This window comes from Somniosus microcephalus, unplaced genomic scaffold, assembly GCF_052327205.1.
Source record: "Somniosus microcephalus isolate GS21.2 unplaced genomic scaffold, FLI_Smic_1.0 scaffold106, whole genome shotgun sequence".
Lineage (NCBI taxonomy): Eukaryota > Metazoa > Chordata > Chondrichthyes > Squaliformes > Somniosidae > Somniosus > Somniosus microcephalus.
Genome location: NW_028225293.1, coordinates 641,085 through 659,300, shown reverse-complemented (window position 1 = coordinate 659,300; position 18,216 = coordinate 641,085).

Sequence of the window (18,216 nt, the reverse complement as noted above, 5' to 3'; positions counted from 1 at the left end):
TTTCAAATGCACAATTGTTTCCTACAGACAGCCTTGGTCACTCTGCAAAAAAAACTGTTTAACAATTCATCATAACTCCCCTGCTTTAGGAGAGGGGTAGAGTGCAAAAGCAAGGAAGTTCTGATGAAACTGTGTAAAAGACTGGAGTCAGCTGTGGCTCAGTGGATAGCAGAGTCAGAAGGCTGTGGGTACAAATCCCGCTCTAGGGACTTGAGCTTGTAAAGCGAGGCTAACACTCCAGTGCGGTGCTGAGGGAGCGCCACACTGTCGGAGGGGGAATACTGAGGGAGCGCCGCACTGTCGGAGGGTCAGTACTGAGGGAGCGCCGCACTGTCGGGGGGCGCAGTACTGAGGGAGCGCCGCACTGTCGGAGGGGCAGTACTGAGGGAGCGCTGCACTGTCGGAGGGGCAGTACTGAGGGAGCGCCGCACTGTCGGAGGGGCAGTAATGAGGGAGCGCCGCACTGTCGGTGGGGGGGCAGTACTGAGGGAGCGCTGCACTGTCGCAGCGGCAGTACTGAGGGAGCACCGCACTGTCGGAGGGGCAGTACTGAGGGAGCGCCGAACTGTCGGAGGGGCAGTACTGAGGGAGCGCTGCACTGTCGGAGGTGCCGTCCTATGGATGAGACGTTAAACCGAGGCCCCCGTCTGCCCCCTCAGGTGGATGTAAAACATCCCGTTGTGCTATTTCGAAGAAGTTATCCCCGGTGTTTTGAGCCCAATATTTATCCCTCAATCAACATGACAAAAAAACATTATCTGGTCATTATCACATTGCTGTTTGTGGGAGCTTGCTGTGTGCAAATTGGCTGGCGCGTTTCCCACATTACAACAGTGAATACACTTCAAAAGTACTTCATTGGCTGTAAAGCGCTTTGGGATGTCCGGTGGTCGTGAAAGGCAGTTAAGAAGGCAAATGGTATGCTGGCCTTCATTACAAGAGGATTTGAGTACAGGAGTAAAGAAGTCTTACTCCAATTATATCTTCTTCTTAGGCAGTCCCTCGGAACCGAGGATGACTTGCTTCCACATTAAAGATGAGTTCTCAGGTGTAAGGGTAAACCGGGAGAGATTCTTCACCCCGAGACGGACCCTCTGATATAAAGGGTCGACTGGATCCATGTTTATCTGTAATTTAAACAGAGGTGTGGTCGTCTTCCGAGCTCTTTCCCCTAGAGGAGAGGGTAGAATGGGGGTCTTTAGTGTTAAATGGTTTCACCTGGGTCCAGTGCTTCCATCGCATACCCATCGGTTCCTGTAGACAAACACACGTATCACTTGTCATTAATACAGTACATGGCCCCATCCAACGGGCCCCATTCCCTTTCTTCCAATAACTTGCGTCATTACTTGTTGACCTATGCTGGACAACTCGTCTGGTTTAAGTCCAGCATTCTGCCTTTCTAGATCTTTAATCTGTTGTTGGTTCCTTACTACTTCATTTAGTGCTTGTACCTTCTGATTTAGTTAGCATAGAAGATAGGAGCAGGAGTCGGCCATTCGGCCCCTCGAGCCTGCTCCGCCATTCAATGAGATCATGGCTGATCATCCAAACTCGGTACCCTGTCCCTGCCTTCTCCCCATATCCCTTGATCCCTTTAGCCTTAAGAAATATATCCAACTCTTTCTTGAATATATTTAATGAACTGGCCTCCATCGCCCTCTGTGGCAGAGAATTCCACAGGTTCACCACTCTCTGGGTGAAGAAATTCCTCCTCATTTCAGTCCTAAATGGCATACCCCTTAGCCTTAGACTATGACCCCGGGGTCTGGACTCCCCGACCATCAGGAACATCCTTCCTGCATCTAGTCTGTCCAGGCCTGACAGAATTTTATAGGTTTCGATGAGATCCCCTCTCAATCTTCTAAACTCCAGTGAGTATAAGCCCAATCGACACAATGATACGCTTATCAATTACTCCATAAAAGGCGACGAATTAGGAAAGTAATGAAGAGGTTTTTATTAACTAAAGAACAGAGCATGCCTCTCGTGGCCAACTGGTTCCAAGAAGGAAGTGGGTTGCCGAAACACCCACCTTTATACCTGGTCATGTGGGCGGAGCCAGCTGAGGCATGCATTGGTACACAGCGCCAACCAGAGGTAACAATATGCAATAACGATAACAGTAGGATACAATAACAGTGGTTTACCACATTCACCCCTCGTTTAAAATTTAGTCCGGCGGGGTGAAGTGTACTACAAGTTCGTGTAGGTAAGTCTATCAGGAGGCCCTGTATGACGTCCTGATCGTCGTGGTGGCGGCGGCGGTGGTGCAGTATCCAACGTCGAATCTGGTGTCTGGGTGGTCAACGAAGGGTCCTGGGGCTCCGGCATGCCGTCTACAGGGGTTGGGTTGGGAGAAGTGGTGGGGGATAACGGTGGTAATTCAGGGGCACCCGAGGGTGCGAGGTCTCGTATGGAGACCGTGTCCTCCCGCCCGTCTGGGTACGCCACGTAGGCATACTGGGGGTTGGCGTGTAGGAGGTTCACCCTCTCGACCAGGGGGTCCGTTTTATGGGTCCTCACGTGCCTCCGCAGTAGGACGGGCCCAGGAGAAGTCAGTCATGTCGGTAGCGAGGTTCCCGATGTGGACTTCCTGGGGAAAACGAACATTTGCTCATGAGGGGTGGCATTAGTGGCAGTACAAAGCAGTGACCGGATGGAGTGGAGCGCCGCAGGGAGGACCTCCTGCCAGCGAGAGGTCGGAAGGCCCTTAGATTTTAAGGCTAAGAGGACGGCCTTCCAAACCGTCGCGTTCTCTCTTTCCACCTGGCCGTTCCCCCGGGGGTTGTAGCTGGTGGTCCTGCTCGTAGCAATACCTCTCGCGAGCAGGTACTGACGAAGTTCGTCGCTCATGAAAGATGAGCCCCTGTCGCTATGTATATAGCTAGGGAATCCGAACAGGGCGAAGAGGTCATTCAGACATTTGATGACCGTGGTACTGGTCATGTCTGGGCAAGGGATGGCGAACAGGAAACGGGAGTACTCATCAATTATGTTGAGGAAGTACATGTTGCGGTCAGAGGAGGGGAGGGGCCCTTTAAAATCGACGCTCAGGCGCTCGAAGGGGCGAGTGGCCTTGATCAGGCTTGCTCTGTCTGGCCTATAAAAATGCGGTTTGCACTCGGCACAGATTTGGCAGTTCCTGGTCATGGTCCTGACCTCCTCGATGGAGTGGGGCAGGTTACGGGATTTGATGAAATGGAAGAACCTGGTGACCCCCGGGTGGCAGAGGTCATTGTGGAGGGACTGCAGTCTATTAACCTGCGCGTTGGCGCATGTACCACGTGATAGGGCATCTGGGGGCTCATTGAGTTCCCCGGGCCGGTACAAGATATCGTAATTGTAGGTGGAGAGTTCAATTCTCCACCTCAAGATCTTGTCGTTCTTGATTTTGCCCCTCTGCTTATTATTGAACATAAAAGCAACTGAACGCTGGTCAGTGAGAAGGGTAAACCGTTTTCCGGCCAGGTAATGCCTCCAGTGACGCACCGCTTCCACAATAGCCTGGGCCTCCTTTTCGACAGAGGAGTGTCGAATCTCGGGGCCCTGGAGGGTCCTTGAGAAAAAGGCCACGGGTCTCCCCGCCTGGTTAAGGGTCGCAGCTAGGGCGAAGTCGGATGCATCGCTCTCCACTTGGAAGGGGATGGACTCATCCACTGCGTGCATTGTGGCCTTCGCAATATCGCTCTTGATAAGAGTGAAGGCTGCACACACCTCTGGTGTCAGGGGGAAGGAGGTGGATTTGATGAGGGGTCTGGCTTTGTCCGCATAGTGGGGCACCCACTGAGCATAGTAAGAGAAAAACCCCGGGCATCTCTTCAGTGCTTTTTGGCAGTGGGGGAGGGGGAGCTCCATAAGGGGGCGCATTCTGTCGGGGTCGGGCCCGATGACTCCGTTCTCCACTACGCAGCCGAGAATGGCAAGGCGTTTGGTGCGAAACATACATTTCTCCTTATTGTACGTTAGGTTCAGCTGCTGGGCCGTACGGAGGAATTTTTCTAGATTAACGTCATGGTCCTGCTGGTTGTGGCCGCAGATGGTGACGTTATCCAGGTAGGGAAAGGTGGCCTGCAGCGCGTTCTGGTCAACCATCCGGTCCATCTCCCTTTGGAAGACCGAAACCCCGTTGGTGACGCCGAAGGGAACCCTAAGGAAGTGGTAGAGGCGGCCGTTCGCCTCGAAGGCAGTATACTGGCGGTCCTCATGGCGGATGGGGAGTTGGTGGTATGCTGACTTAAGGTCAATGGTGGAGAATACTCTGTATTGCGCAATCTGATTGACCATATCAGATATGCGAGGAAGGGGGTATGCGTCCAGCTGAGTGTACCGGTTCATGGTTTGGCTGTAGTCAATGACCAGGCGGCGTTTATCGGTGGTTTTAACGACTACAACCTGGGCTCGCCAGGGGCTGGTGCTCCCTTCGATAATGCCCTCCTTCAGGAGCCGCTCCACCTCAGAGATAATAAAAGCTCTGTCCCCGGCGCTGTACCGCCTGCTCTTGGTAGCGATGGGTTTACAGTCGCGGGTGAGGTTAGCGAACAAGGGAGGGGGGGAACTTAGAGTGTGGAAAGGCTGCAAGTGGTGTGCGGCGGGTGATTTAAAAGGTGTTGGTTGCAGACTGTGAGTGGGGGGAGGGGTCCACCGTATGCTAATGTGACACTTTTAAGGTGGCACTGAAAATCCAACCCTAGCAGCACGGCAGCGCAAAGACGGGGCAGGACAAGAAGTTTAAAATTTTTATATTCTGTGCCCCTAACCGAAAGGGTCACCACACAGTAGCCGCCGACATCCATTGAATGGGACTTAGACGCCATAGAAATCCGATGGCGCATTGGCAGGACCATGAGGGAGTGGCTACGTACCGTGTCGGGGTGAATAAAACTCTCTGTGCTCCCGCTGTCAAATAGGCAAGTGGTGGCGCGGCCGTTTACCGTGATGTCCATCATGGACCTGGACAGATGATGAGGCAGGGCTTGATCCAGCGTAACGGAGGCCAGTGTATGGCTTAGTGAGTCGATATGGTCGTCCGACGAGACGGTGGTCGAGTCCGGAGACAAAATGGCGGTTGAGTGCGGCGGACAAAATGGTGGCCGCCATGATTCAGGTCCCCACACGGCCGGAGGTGCACAAAATGGTGGATAAGATGGCTGCCCCCACGGTTCGCACGCGGCGCTGCTGGCGTTCGCGGGTTTCCCCCTGCAGGCATTGGCGCAATGGCCTTTCTTCCCGCAGCCAGAGCAGGTAGCGGTCTTAGCCGGGCAGCGCGCTCTAGGGTGTTTTAACTGGCCACAGAAATAGCATTTTTGGGCCTGGTTACGGGGCATCGCTGCACTTGGTACCGGGGGCGGCGGTCCCGGTTGATTTCGGGACATCGCTGCAGCAGTTGGTACCCTGGGCGGCGGTCCCATGTCCCACGGTCGCGATGGCCATGGCGCGGCGCCGTTACGTGAGTATGCTTCGAGGTTTCGGTGGGCCGCATCTAACGAGAGCGCAAGGGCTACGGCCGACTTCAGGTCAAGCTCCTTGCTTTCGAGCAGTCTCTGCCGGGAGTAGTCGGACTGGTGGCCCCTAACGAAGGCATCACAGGTAAGTCCCTCCGTGTGCCCCGCAGCCGTTACCTCCTTACAGTCGCAGTCCCTGCAGAGTGCCTGTAACGCCCATAAAAATGCCTCTACCGATTCCCCCAGTTGCTGCCTGCGGGATCCCAAGAGGTGTCTGGCGTAAATCGTGTTCACTGGGCGCGTGTATTGCCCTTTTAGTAGTTCGAGGGCCGCCGTGTATGTAGTAGCGTCCCGGATGAGTGTATATACTTGAGGGCTCACCTGGGCGGTCAAAACTTTTAGTTTGTTCTCCTCCGATGTCACGGCGGAGGCTTCTAGGAAGGATGCAAAGCAGCTCAGCCAGTGTTCGAAATTGGTCGATGAACCCGCTGCTTGAGGGTCGAGGTCCAGGCATGCTGGTCTGAGGGCTCGCAGCAACGCCTGCTGTTGTTGCTGTTCAGGTGTCGACATTTTACTTTTAGTTAATAAAATTGATACGCTTATCAATTACTCCATAAAAGGCGATGAATTAGGAAAGTAATGAAGAGGTTTTTATTAACTAAAGAACAGAGCATGCCTCTCGTGGCCAACTGGTTCCAAGAAGGAAGTGGGTTGCCGAAACACCCACCTTTATACCTGGTCAGGTGGGCGGAGCCAGCTGAGGCATGCATTGGTACACAGCGCCAACCAGAGGTAACAATATGCAATAACGATAACAGTAGGATACAATAACAGTGGTTTACCACACACAATCTCTCCTCATACGTCATTCCTGCTGTCCCAGGCATCAGTCTGGTCAATCTTCGCTGCACTCCTTCCATGGCAAGAACATCCTTCCTCAGGTAAGGTGACCGAAACTGCACACAATACTCAAGCTGCGGTCTCACCAAGGCCCTGTACAACTGTAGCAAGACATCCTTGTTCCTGTACTCGAACCCTCTTGCTACGAAGGCCAACATACCATTTGCCTTCTTAACCGCCTGCTGCACCTGCATGCTTACCTTCAGCGACTGGTACACAAGAACACCCAGGTCTCTTTGCACTTCCCCTTCTCCCAATCTATTGCCATTCAAATAATAATCTGCCTTCCTGTTGTTGCCACCAAACTGGATAACCTCACATTTATCCACATTATAGTGCATTTGCCATGTTTCTGCCCAATCACCCAATCTGTCCAAATCGTACTGGAGTTTCACGACATCCTCCTCACAGCATACCCTCCCACCCAGCTTTGTGTCGTCTGCAAATTTGGAGATATTACATCCAATTCCCTCGTCCAGATCATTAATATATATTGTGAATAGCTGGGGTCCTAGGACCGATCCTTGCGGTACCCCACTAGTCACTGCCTGCCACTCGGAAAACGACCCGTTTATTCCAACTCTTTGCTTTCTGTCTGCCAACCAGTTCTCTATCCAAGTCAATACCTTGCCCCCAATCCCATGTGCCTTAATTTTGCACGCTAATCTCTTATGTGGGACCTTATCGAAAGCCTTCTGAAAGTCCAAATACACCACATCCACTGGTTCTCCCTTATCTATTTTACCAGTTACATTCTCAAAAAATTCCAGTAGATTACTCAAGCATGATTTACCTTTTGTAAATCCATGTTGACTTTGTCCGATCCTGTCACTGCTTTCGAAGTGCTCTGCTATTATATCTTTTATAACGGAATCTAGCATTTTCCCCACTACCGATGTCAGACTTACCAGCCTATAATTCACTGCTTTTTCTCTACCACCTTTTTTGAATAGTGGGGTAACATTAGCTACCCTCCAATCCATGGGTACTGTTCCAGAATCTCTCGACTTCTGGAAGATGACCAGCAATGCATCTACTATTTCTAGGGCCACTTCCTTAAGTACCCTGGGATGTAGATTATCAGGCCCTGGGGATTTATCAGCCTTCAGTCCCATCAATTTTCCTAACACCATTTCCCTACAAATACTGATTTCTTTCAGTTCCACCCTTTCATCAGACCCTATGTTCCCCGGCATCTCTGGGAGGTTATTTGTGTCCTCCTTTGTGAAGACAGAACCAAAATATGTATTTAGTTGGTCAGCCATTTCTTTGTTCCCCATTATAAATTCCCCTGATTCTGACTGTAAGGGACCTACGCTTGACATCACCAATCTTTTTCTCTTCACATATCTATAAAAGCTTTTACAGTCAGTTTTTATGTTCCCCGCAAGCTTACTCTCATATTCTATTTCCCCCCTCTTAATTAATCCCTTTGTCCTCCTTTGCTGAATCCTAAACTGCTCCCAATCCTCAGGTTTACTGCTTTTTCTGGCCAATTTATATGTCCTCTCCTTGGATCTTATGCTATCCCCAATTTCCCTTGTTAGCCACGGTTGAGTCACCTTTTTTGTTTTATTTTTATGCCAAACTGGGATGAACAAATTCTGTAGCTCATCCATTCGGCCTTTGAATGTTTGCCATTGCCTATCCACCGTCAACCCTTTGAGTGCCATTCCCCAATCAATCCTACCCAACTCGCTCCTCAGACCATCGTAGTTTCCTTTATTTAAATTCAGGACCCTAGTCTCTGAGTCAACTACTTCATTCTCCAGGAAACCATCCCGTAAACACTCCAGGAATTCCTCCTCCACAGTATTGTTACTAATTTGGTTGGCCCAATCTATATGTAGATTAAAGTCACCCATGATAACTGCTGTGCCCTTATTGCACGCTTCTTTAATTTCCCTTTTAAAGCCATCCCCAACCTCCGTCTTACTGTTTGGAGGTCAATATACCACTCCCACTAACGTTTTTTTCCCCTTAGTATTTCTCAATTCTACCCATACAGATTCCACATCATCAGAGCTAATATCCTTCATTACAATTGTGTTAATCCCTTCTTTAACCAGTCATGCTACCCCACCTCCCTTTCCTTTTTGCCTATCTTTCCTGAATATCGAATACCCCTGGATGTTGAGCTCCCAGCCTTGGCCATCCTTGAGCCACGTTTCCGTAATCCCAATCATATCATATTCCTTTACCTCTATTTACACAGCTAATTCATCCATCTTATTACAAATGCTTCTCGCATTAAGACACAAAGCCTTCAGGCTTGTTTTTTTAACGCTCTTAGACCTATTAGAATTATTATTTACTGTGGCCACGTTTGATTTAAACCCTTGATTTCTCTGACTGCCACTTTTGTTTTTCTCCTTCCTATCTTTTGCTTTTATCCTTGTTTCCCTTTCCTCTGTCCCCCTGCTCGGGTTCCCAACCCCCTGCCATTTTAGTTTAAACCCTCCCCCACAGCACCAGCAAACACTCCCCCTAGGACATCGGTTCCAGCCCTGCCCAGGTGCAAACCATCCGGTTTGAACTGGTCCCACCTGCCCCAGAACCAGTTCCAATGTCCCAGGAACTTGAATCCCTCCCCCGGCACTATTCCTCTAGCCACGTATTCATCTGAAGTATCCTTCTATTTCTACTCTGACTAGCACGTGGCACTGGTAGCAATCCTGAGATTACTACCTTTGAGGTCCTGTTTTTTAATTTATCTCCTAACTCCCTATATTCCACTTTTAGGACCTCATCCCGCTTTTTACCTATATCGTTGGTGCCTATATGCACCATGACAACTGGCTGTTCACCCTCCCCTTCCAAGATGTTCTGCAGCCGCTCGGAGACATCCTTGACCCTTGCAACAGGGAGGCAACACACCATCCTGGAGTCTCGTTTGTGGCCGCAGAAATGCCTATCGATTCCCTTTACAATAGAATCCCCTATTACTATAGCTCTACCCTTTTTCCTCCCGTGCTGTGCAGCAGAGCCACCCCTGGTGCCAGGAAGTTGGCTGCTGCTGCCTTCCTCTGATAAGCCATCCCCCCCAACAGTACTCAATGTGGTGTATCTGTTTGAGAGGGGCATGTCCACAGGGAACCCCTGCACTACCTGCCTGTGCCTAGTACTCTGTCTGTTGGTCACCCAGTCCCTTTCTGCCTGTCCAACATTTGCCTGCGGTGTGACCAACTGATCAAACCTGCTAGTCACGACGTCCTCAGCATTGTGAATGGTCCAGTGTGCATCCAATCACCACTCCAGCGCCGCAATGCGGTCTGCCAGTAGCTGCAGCTGGATACACTTCCTGCACACATGGTTGTCAGGGACACAGGAAGTGTCCCTGAGTTCCCACATATTGCAGGAGGAGCATACCACGGCACCGGGCTGTCCTGCCATGACTTACCCTTTAGTTAATTGCAATTAAATCAAATCAATCCCACCAATTACACTGCAGTTAAATGGGATATTTAAGGGCCCTGGTTTTACAAACAGTCCCCGCTACACCACAGAGAGGTTAGAAACTATAAACCACAGAGTTAAAATTCAAAAAGAGAGAAATACTCACCAACCAATCACTTACCTGCTTTCTGGTGACGTCACACTTCGATTACTTTTTACTTCTCTCCCTCTCTGTGAGATTGGAGATTAGTAAACCTACCTGGTCTCTGGGACCTTTTATAGCCCCGCTGCTGCTGCTGAGATTCCCGCCGACGCTCTGAGGCCTACCTGGTCTGTTGGAGCCTTTTATAGCCCCGCTGCCGCCGCTGCAATTCCCGCCGACACACTGAGGCCTACCTGGTCTCTTGGAGCCTTTTATAGTCATGCTGCCGCCGCTGAGTTTCCCACCGACACTGTGAGGCCTACCTGGTCTCTGGGGGCCTTTTATAGCCCCGCTGCCGCCGCTGAGTATCCCACCAATGCTGTGAGGCCTTACCTGGTCTCCTGGAGCCTTTTATAGACCCGCTGCCGCCGCTGAGTATCCCGCCGACGCTTTGAGGCCTACCTGGTCTCTGCAGCCTTTTATAGCCCCGCTGCTGCCGCTGAAATTCCCGCCGACGCTCTGAGGCCTACTTGGTCTCTGGGGCCTTTTATAGCCCTGCTGCCACCGCTGAGATTCCCGCCGACGCTCTGAGGCCTTACCTGGTCTCTTGGAGCCTTTTATAGCCCCGCTGCTGCCGCTGAGATTCCCACTGACGCTCTGAGGCCTACTTGGTCTCTGGAGCCTTTTATAGCCCCGCTGCTGCCGCTGAAATTCCCACCGACGCTCTGAGGCCTACCTGGTCTCTTGGAGCCTTTTATAGCCCCGCTGCTGCCGCTGAAATTCCCGCCGACGCTCTGAGGCCTTACCTGGTCTCTTGGAGCCTTTTATAGCCCCGCTGCTGCCGTTGAAATTCCCGCCAACGCTCTGAGGCCTACCTGGTCTCTTGGAGCCTTTTATAGCCCCGCTGCTGCCGCTGAGATTCCCACCGACGCTCTGAGGCCCACCTGGTCTCTTGGGCCTTTTGTAGCCCCGCTGCTGCCGCTGAAATTCCCGCCGACGCTCTGAGGCCTACCTGGTCTCTGGGGCCTTTTATAGCCCCGCTGCTGCCGCTGAAATTCCTGCGTACTCCTGCTCCTATCTTCTATGTTTCTATGTGCCTTCAGTTGCCTGGGCCCTAAGCTCTGGAATTCCTTCCCTAAACCTCGCCATCTCTCTACCTCTCTCTCCTCCTTTAAGATGCTCCTTAAAACCGACCTTTGACCTTTTCTAACGCTCCTGTGAAGAGCCGTGGGACGTTTCACTACATTAAAGGTGCTTTATAAATACAAGTGGTTGTTGTTGTTTCCTGAAACTAATAACAAATTCCCCAGAGGGAAAAAAATTGTACTTTTACTCCCAAATATTAAAAAGTTTGTCCTACAGTAGCCCGGGGTTTATCTGCTTTTATTCATGAATTTAAAAAGTCTGTATTGCAATCTGAGCCCGTGGGTTGTGAGCCAAAGAGCCTTGTGTCCAATGAGGGGAATAAAGGCCCACAGCCTCCCCTGGCCCCGGGCCCTGAACAAGGGACTGGAGAAACTCGCTGCCCTGCGGATCAGACAATCTGCCGGTGCAAGTCCCGCCCCTCAGGCTCCCCGATTGGTTGGAGGACCTGCCACCGGCTCGCTCCTCCAGCCCCGCCCCGCTCGCTCCCTATTGGTCGGAAGCTCCCGTCACTCAGGCCCTGGGCCCGGATCACGTGTCTCTCACCGACTTTACAAAGAAAGCCCCACGCGGTCGCCGGGCGGAGCTGCTGGTTGGCGGGACCGGGGTCGGGAGATTAATAAACTGCGGGTAGGCCGTGCTGCAGGGTTTATAAAGTTGGAGAACAGCCTCAGGCCCGAATGAGATCCCGCGGCCCGGCCTATGTTCCACCGGGCGGCAGCTGTGAGGCTTTTTCTCGGTGACATGCCTGGGTTACGCGCCGCCATCTTGGTGGAGGAAAGACAGACCGGCTCCACCTGCAGCACGGCACATGCGTGGCCATCTTGGTACAGGAACAAAGTGGGCGGGGCTTCAGGGTCCCCGTGACCAGGAGAGACAATAATTGACTCATTGATTTTATTCTCACTCTGCAGACAGCGAGTGTAGAACTGAACCCAACCAGAGTAGAGGGAGGGGGAAAACTGGGAGTGGAGGAAAGAAATGTTGGAGATGGTGCGATGGGTTTGGATTTCAGCACAGGGAGGAGGGAGAGTGTGTGGGACGGGGATTTACAGCTTTGGGGAAACAAGAGAGGAAACAGAAGATAGGAGCAGGAGTAGGCCATTTGGCCCCTCGAGCCTGCTCCGCCATTCAATGAGATCATGGCTGAGAATGTTTTACAGAAACTAGAATTGTCTGTTCTGGATTTCTATCCTGTACTTACAGTGATGACTTTGTAAACTCCTTTTACAGGGTGTTAGAAGGGCAGGATTTGCAGACGGGAAACTCAAACCAAACATCACCTCAACATCTGACAGAGTCACTCCATTCATCAGGACCTGAATATCATCAGCCTTTGAATGTGGAAGGAGAAATGTTTGTCTGTTCTGTCTGTGGGAAAAGATTTCAAACATCAGTGTGACTGGAAAAGCACCGAGACACACACACCCGAGTGAGAGTGTTCCAGTGCACTGACTGGAAAGAGCTTTAACCAGTTACACAGCCTCAAAAAAACATCGCACCATCCACAGCGGGGAGAAACCGTACATGTGTTCTGTGTGTGGGCGAGGCTTCAACTGATTGTCCAACCTGGAGAGACACAAGGACACCCGCACCATGGAGAAACATGAGGACTGTAAATGTGGGGACTGTGGGAAAGGATTCAATTACCCATCAGATCTGGAAAAACATCGACGCAGTCACACCGGGGAGAGGCCGTTCACCTGCTCCGTGTGTGGAGAGGGATTCACTCAGAGATGCAACCTTCTCAGACACCAGCGAGTTCACACTGGGGAGAGGCCATTCACCTGCTCTGTCTGTCAGGAGCGATTCATTCAGTCATCCGACCTTCTGACACACCAGCGAGTTCACACTGGCGAGAGACCGTTCACCTGCTCCGTGTGTGGGAAAGGATTCACTCAGTCATCCAACCTTCTGAAATACCAGCGAGTTCACACTGGGGAGAAGCCGTTCACCTGCTCCGCGTGTGGGAAGGCATTCACTCATTCATCCAACATGTTGAAACACCAGCGAGTTCACAAGTGACTGCAGGGGTTGGATTCTGCTGTTAATGCTGCTGTTAATCACATCTGGGACTGAATCATGTTCATTCTGACAGTTGGGGATTGTTTCTGCTGATGTTAATAACCCTATAACTGTCTGGAGTTTAATATTCTGGATGTATAGCTGATTGACTTGTTGGGGCTGCAGTGTCCCTTTAAGAACCACAGTCTGTGATCATTCCCCTTAATTCAGGGACTCTCGTCAGAAATTTGTTTGTAATAAATTTATTAACTTTTACTTCAATCCTAAATTGATCTTTGGTACAAAATCTACAATTCACTGAAAGATTCCGCTGATTAACATCTCCAGGTAGAAAGTGCTGATTAATCCTTGCTGACAATTCTTACTGACTTGTACATTACACACAGTGGCACCTCCATTATCCACCAGAAAGAAGGGGAATGGGAATTGGTGGAGAATCCCCAAATGTTGCCCCTCCCGCCTGGCACAGCAATCCCCTCAGCACAGGAATGGAGACACGTCCAATCCAAGTAACGGGCTGAGTTTAATCTTTCTGGGTCTGTGGGGTTGGTTTATATCAGACAGGAGGAGATTGGTGTCAGTGACTGGGGCTGGTTTATATCAGACAGGAGGAGATTGGTGTCAGTGACTGTGGGGGGGTTTATATCAGACGAGGAGATTGGTGTCAGTGACTGTGGGGGGGTTTATATCAGACAGGAGGAGATTGGTGTCAGTGACTGTGGGGTTGGTTTATATCAGACAGGAGGAGATTGGTGTCAGTGACTGTGGGGTTGGTTTATATCAGACAGGAGGAGATTGGTGTCAGTGACTGTGGGGTTGGTTTATATCAGACAGGAGGAGATTGGTGTCAGTGACTGGGGTTGGTTTATATCAGACAGGAGGAGATTGGTGTCAGTGACTGTGGGGTTGGTTTATATCAGATAGGAGGAGATTGGTGTCAGTGACTGTGGGGTTGGTTTATATCAGACAGGAGGAGATTGGTGTCAGTGACTGTGGGGTTGGTTTATATCGGACAGGAGGAGATTGGTGTCACTGACTGTGGGGCTGGTTTATGTTAGATCCGTGTATCTTAATGTTGTGCCCTTCAATAATCAGACAACAGACTGCAGGGAACGATTCAACAGGTGTTTACTGAATGGGGGTTACTCTAGAACTAACTTTACAGATCACTACTCAGGGTTTATATACAGGTGTGGTCACTGCCGGTACTACAGTATACAGGAGCTGTAAAAAGTAGTTCTCCCCTTAAAGGTACATACATTACAATTCCTCCCCTTTTAGATTAACAGTAGCATAACACTCATTTAACAATTAAATATCAACTAATTACAATTAACACTTTTAACATACAACATTAGCTGAAAATAGTCGGGGAGTCTTCCTGATCCTTTCTGGATAGCGCCTTTCCCGAGTGTCTTGCTCTTGGTGCGGAGGCGATTCTGGCCCCCTGTCGTCGGTTGGTTCATCAGCTTCTGATGCTACTGTTTCTGGGATAGATGCTACCTGTACGTCGGGTTCATCACCAGGTACGTATGGGCGAGGCATGGGGTTGACTTGTTCCTGTGACTCTAGGATCTGGTCAGCATGGCGTCTCACGATGCTCTCCCCAACGTCCACTGTGTACATTAGTTGGCCCTGCCGTGTGCATATCGTTCCTGGCTGCCATTTTTCTGTTCGGTAGTCGCGGGCCAAGACTGGTTGCCCTACATTGAAGCTCCTTGTTGGCTTCTCATGGATGTGCTGGAATTGCTTACTCTCAACATCTCTTCATACGTTTGGTCTGAGCAAATCCAGGCGAGATCTTAACCTTCGGTTAAAGAACATCATGGCTGGGGCCTGGTTGGTGACTACATGTGTCGCATTCCGGTAGGCGAACAGGAAATTGTCCACCTTGTGCTGCAGCGGAATGTTGTCATTGTACATAGCCTTTATTGCCTTCTTTAAAGGTTTGTACGAACCTCTCAGCCAATCCATTTGTGGCTGGATGATACGGGGCGGATGTGTAATGACATACCCCATTCCTTTTCATAAATCTTCAAAACTCTTTGGACACAAACTGTGGTCCGTTATCAGAGCAAATCTGCTCTGGCAAGCCGTTCCTGGCAAAAATGGTCCGTAGGACTGCAATAGTTTTCTCCGTGGTGGTGGAGGACATTTTGATCACCTCAGGCCATTTCGAGTGCACATCCACGGCTATTAAAAACATTGAGTCCATGAATGGACCAGCAAAATCAATATGCACCCGTTGCCATGGAGATGAGGGCCACTCCCATGGGTGTAGAGGGGCATGTGGTGGTGCATTTTGGACCTTCTGGCATCCTGAGCAGCTCTTTGTCAGGTCCTCGATTTGCTGATCGATCCCCGGCCACCACACATAAGCCCTAGCAAGGCTATTCATTTTCACCCCTCCCAGATGACCTTCGTGAAGCTCATTGAGCACTCTCTCCCTTAACTTGGGTGGAATTACCACTCGGGATCCACACATCAAGGTCCCCTGGCATACTGACAGCTGTTCTCTTCTCGATGAGAATGCTGGCAACAGTGAGTCGCCATGTGCTGGCCATCCCTTCACCGTCAAATCATATACCCGAGACAGTGTCGGGTCATTTCGGGTCTCCAGCGTTAGTTACTGGCAAGCATTCAATTATAGTCGAATGAAATATTTCGACAGGATCCACTGCTGGTGCTTCCTCCGCAGTAGGCAGTGGCAGGCATGATAGCCCATCAGCGTTTCCATGCTGTTTCGTGCCCTTATACTCGATTTCATATTGGTGCGCCCCTAGAAAAAGGGACCATCTTTGTAGCCATTGCACAGTCATCACCGGAACGCCCTTCTTTGGATTAAAGATGGAGACAAGTGGTTGGTGGTCAGTCAGCAAGGTGAACTTCTGCCCGTGCAGATAGTGATTGAACTTTTTCACTCCCCACACTAGGCTGAGGGCCTCCCTGTCAAACTGGGCGTAGTTACGCTCGGCTGAGGTTAGTGGTCGTGACGCAAAGGCTATTGGCCTCTCTGAGCCGTCCAAGAATTTGTGCGACAGCACCGCTCCAATGCCGTAGGGTGACGCATCACATGCCAACCGAATTGGTAATGCCGGGTTGTAATGGGCCAATACCTCTTTCGATGTGATTAGTGTTTTGCTCTTCTGGAAAGCTCGTCTACATTCGTCACTCCACTTCCATGGCACCCCAGTTTGCAGTAGGGTGTTCAGTGGGTGTAGTATTGCAGACAAATTTGGCAAGAACTTATGGTAGTAGTTTACCAGCCCGAGGAACGACCTCAGTTGTGACACATTTTCCGGTGCTGGAGCCTTGACTACTGCCTCAATCTTCTCTGGGGACTTATGTAACCCCTCTTCATCGATAACGTGGCCACAATACGAGATCTGTTTTCTAAAAAACTCGCATTTGGGGCGGTTAGCTCGGAGCCCATATTCCTGCAATCTAGTGAGCACCTGCTCCAGGTTGGCAAGGTGATCACTGTCATTTTCGCCCATAACCAGGATGTCGTCCAAATAACACTGTGTCCCTGGGATCCCTTGCAGGACTTGTTCCATTGCCCTCTGCCAAATAGCCGGAGCTGATGCTACCCTGAATACCAGCCAGTTGTATTGGTAGAGACCTTTATGGGTGTTGATTGTGGGGTATTTTTTTGATGCTTCTTCTACCTCCATTTGCAGATACGCCTGGGCCAGATCAATCTTAGTGAAGCGTTTCCCTCCAAATAGCGAGGCGAAAATATCTTCAATCCGCGGAAGTGGATATTGTACGGTGTGAAGGACCAGGTTCACTGTTACCTTGAAGTCCCCACAGATGCGAACCTTCCTTGGTTCCCCAGGCGTGCTGCTCAATGACTTTTTCATCACAGGGACGATGGGTGTAGCCCACTCGCTCCAGTCTACCTTGGACAGTACACCTGAATGTTCCAGACTCTCCAGCTCTGCTTCAACGGCTGGGCGGATCGCATAAGGTACCGGTCTGGCCTTAAAAAATATTGGGCTTGCGTTTTCTTCCATTTTAATCATCGCTGTCATGCCTTTTAGTGTTCCGAGTCCTTGCTGGAACACTTCTTTTGCGTCAGTTAGGATCTTTGACAGTCGCCCAGGTGTGACGTCATCATCCTTTTTGTCAGCCACAGTCAGTGCCTGTATGGAATGCCAATCTAGCTGTATCTTCCGGATCCATTCACTTCCTAGTAGTGGTGGTCCTCCATCTGGCAATACATATAGGTCCATTTTTGGTGTCTCCTTGCCGTTATATATAACGTTCACCCTTATTTTTCCTTTGGGGTAGACTTTTTGCCCCGTGTATGTCTTCAAGACAATCTTTGTATCTCTCAAGGGTATATGTGAGAATAGCTGCTTGTAGTCCCTTCGGTTTATGACTGTTAGGGCTGATCCTGTGTCCAATTCCATTTTCACTTGGACTCCTGCTATCTTGAGCGTGACCCAGATAGTTTGGTGATCCTCCGTTTTGATCACATTATGTAGTTTCAGACAACCCAGCTCCTTGCTTCCGGAGTCTGTATCACTCTTCTGTTCATCTGAACTACTCTCCGTCACCTTATGTACCTTCTTGTACTTCTCCTGTGGAGATTTCTTGCTGCTGGTTTTCTTTCCCGACCTGCAGACTCTTGCTATGTGTCCTACTTTTCCACACTGTCTGCACACTTTGTCCTTGAACCAGCAATCATTATGGTCGTGTGTTGTTCTGCCACAGCGATAGCACTTCACTGTTCCGTATGACATTTCATTTGTGCCATATTCTTGCGGTCTCCGTTGTATCTCTGCAGCGCCCCGTGCTGCTGCTTCATGTGATACTGCCATGCTGAAAGCCTTGTCCAGCGTAAGATCCTTTTCTGATAGAAGCCGTTTCTGGGTTCCTTCACTTTGAAGCCCACACACAAACTTGTCCCTTAAAGTATCTGCTAGTCCCGTTCCAAACTGGCAGTGTTTCGATAGCTTGCGCAGTTCCGTTAAATACTCAGCATTACTTTCGTCTTTATGCTGGTTCCTTTTATGAAACTTAAATCTTTCTGCTATCAGCAGCGGTGTGAGGTTTAAGTGGTCCTGTAGGATTGACACTATGTTTTCAAAATCCTTTTCTACTGGCTTCTCTGGGGTTACTAGGTTTCGTAGTAAGCCATACGTTTTTGCACCCATTGAA